The 3,053-nt window shown below is 40.5% G+C and overlaps 1 long non-coding RNA gene across 1 annotated transcript; it reads right to left on the bottom strand.

Moving 5' to 3' along the window:
• Window positions 1-842: 842 nt before the first annotated feature.
• On the bottom strand, window positions 843-2,659 carry LOC118940364. The gene is made up of 3 exons (XR_005036887.1): window positions 2,572-2,659; window positions 2,155-2,314; window positions 843-1,659 (listed from the first exon to the last, which is right to left on the bottom strand). It is a non-coding gene; the product is annotated as an uncharacterized LOC118940364 (long non-coding RNA).
• Window positions 2,660-3,053: the final 394 nt, after the last annotated feature.

Raw genomic sequence — 3,053 nt, forward strand, 5'->3', positions numbered from 1 at the left:
TGACTGGTTGCATCACCGCCTGGTATGGCAACTGCACATCCTCCGACCGCAAGGCACTACAGAAGATAGTGTGTACGGCCCAGTACATCACTGGGGCCAAGCTTCCTGCCATCCAGGACCTCTATACCAGGCGATGTTAGAGGAAGGCCCTAAACATTTCCAAAGACTCCAGCCACCTTAGCCATAGACTGTTCTCTCTGCTACCGCACGGCAAGCGCTACCAGAGCACCAAGTCTAGGTCCAAAAGGCTTCTTAACAGCTTCTACCCCAAGCCATAAGACTCCTGAACACCTAATCAAATGGCTACCCGGACTACTTCCATACGCTGCTGCTACTCTCTGTTATTATTTATGCATATTCACTTTAACTGCATGTACATATTACCTCAATTACCTTGACTAATCTGTGTCCCTGCAACATTGACTGTATACCGGTACCCCCTGTATATAGCCTCGCTGCTGATATTTTATTATTGCTCTTTAATTAATAGTCATTTTTCATTCTTCCTATTCATTAAATTTTTACTTCAGTTTATTTTAGTAAATACTTCCTTAAAACTGTATTGTTGGTTAAGGGCTTGTAAGTAAGCATTGTACTGTAAGGTCTTCTACACCTGTTGTATTCGACATGTGACAAATAAAATGTAATTTCACTTTAATACTGAAGTCAATTAGAACTTGAACAGTTTAAAGACCCAGATGAACACACACAAAAAAGTTCTGTATTATATTGAGTTGTTTCCATACTTTCTACTCATATTCCTTTTTGAGATTTATCACTGATGCTCCAATTGTATCGCCCTTAGTCAGAGAGAGAGAGGAACAGCTACATCTACGGTAATCATGTCTTTACACTGCAAACTAATTCTGAGATGAGTCAAGAACTCGAAAGAGAACAGTTTACTCCAGACATTGACGGAAAGAGATAAAGATTGACCTGCATTTAATACAAAAAGACCAACGACAAATATTAAAATGGTTCTGACAAAGCCTGAGACACAGCTGTTTGAATATAGAAAAATATATATGTTATCAGTAAAGAACAGACTGTTTTAAAGTTGCACTTGTATGGACTCCCAATGAAATACTACAGTACATTATCTAATTTACTAATCACCATTAGATTCCATGACGCATCAATGCTTAAGGAATCATTTAATCAGCATTGTACTTATCTCGTCTGTGAGTGTTCGATGTCCACAAAGTTATGTTGTCTGAGAGTGTTCCATGTCCACAAAGGTATGTCTTTTGAGAGTGTCCCATGTCCACAACGGTATGTCTTCTGAGGGTGTTCCATGTCCGCAAAGGTATGTCTTCTGGGAGTGTTCCATGTCCAAAAAGGTCCATCCTTTTAATGCAAACAAAATATCACCAACATCTATAGTTTGCATCAAACAGCCCATCAGCTTCTGTTACAAACTCGTGTAGCCAGCATTTTCCGACGAAGGCCATCACAGACCGAAAGCGTAACAAATTACAACCTCTGGAGCTGTCCAGGTTTCATTGTTATGACTGATATTGAGGTCAGTTAGCAACCCAAGGTGTCAATCTTCTCCCACCTCAACCAGTCTTCCATGTGGAATAGCCATCTTGGTAGCCAGGTAAGACTCATTGGCCATAATGGTAAGTCTTCTTCACGGGAAGTTATATGGGATATGACCTGTGTGTGAATGGGGGGTACAGAGCTCTCCTCAACATGAGACCACTGTACAGGGAAGGTTACAGATGAGAGCACTGGTGTATAGGACTGCATTGTCACTGTATGTGGTTTGCAGACCAATTGTGCTGACATCTTCTAATGAATATTAGAATGTTCCATAGCAGTTACAAGTAAAGTTACTGTGTAGTTGTAATCACGTTATAGCACAAATGTGTTCATTGCATCAAACTAATTGCCATAGCAATACATTTAGCTAATGTCTAACCAAAGTATCATCAAATGGATAACAATAATCAATATTCCAATAAAAACTTCAAGAACGTAAATAAATAATATTAAGATTACAGAAGAATATTAAATAAACCAATACGGGGCCGCTGACACCAGGATGGAATAAAAGTTAAAACAGCTTTATCCGACTGTGATTCACAGTTCAAAATCGAAGCATACTGTATCAAACAATCTACTGTGGAGAAAAAACGATATGGAGCTCACCTTCTGGTCGTGGCTGTAGGCTAGGGCCCAATCCTCCTGTGTTGGATGGAACAGAAGGATTACGATGTAGAAGCTGAGGAAGATATTTCTGATAGCTCGCTCCTTCATCTGAGCTCATGAGCACACTGCTCTCAAACTCAGGGTCTGTCAGCACCATTATCTGGAAGATAGAGAGAGGGGGGTGGGATGGAAAGAGAGAAAGAAGGGTGGTGGGGGTGGGAGAGGGAGGAGAGGGAGAGCGATAGAGAAAGAAAGAGTGAATTTATGAGTAGAGAGTGAGGGGAAGATTGAGATAGAGAGAGAGAGAGGGTTAGCCATATCAGCACTCCAGGTCGAGTGTTTGGCATGCATCAAGCTGCTACTAGCGCTTATACCTTCACTTTGTTTTGGACTTCACTTTACAAATGTGCCTCTCACCTCTGTTGCCATGGTTTTTTGGCCTCTTCCAGTGCACTCACAGGTCTGCACTTTGGCTTCCAGTCACCCCTCTCCAGATACATTCCCTTTAATTAGATAGAGGTGGTTCAGAATACCCCTGTGGACCTATAAGTAAATCGTGAGGGGTCACAACACAACTACAACAAAAAGTTGCTTTGTTTAAGAATAAAGTTTTAAGAATATACTGTAGATCAATAGGCTGTTGTGCTATGGTATTCTGTAACACAGCTGTGTAGCAAGAGAGAACTCCACAACTTTGCATTTACCATGCGTGACTACATGTCTAGGCAATGCAATTTGTTTTAAACAATATTTACATTTCTGATAAGAAAGAACAAATATTTGTGCAATATTTTTATGTTATTTTACGTTTATTTAACCAGGTAGGCCAGTTGAGAACAAGTTCTCATTTATAATCTGCGACCTGGCCAAGATAAAGCAAAGCAGTGCGACAAAAAAAC

The sequence above is a fragment of the Oncorhynchus mykiss genome, chromosome 17, assembly GCF_013265735.2.
Source record: "Oncorhynchus mykiss isolate Arlee chromosome 17, USDA_OmykA_1.1, whole genome shotgun sequence".
Taxonomy (NCBI): Eukaryota; Metazoa; Chordata; class Actinopteri; order Salmoniformes; family Salmonidae; genus Oncorhynchus; species Oncorhynchus mykiss.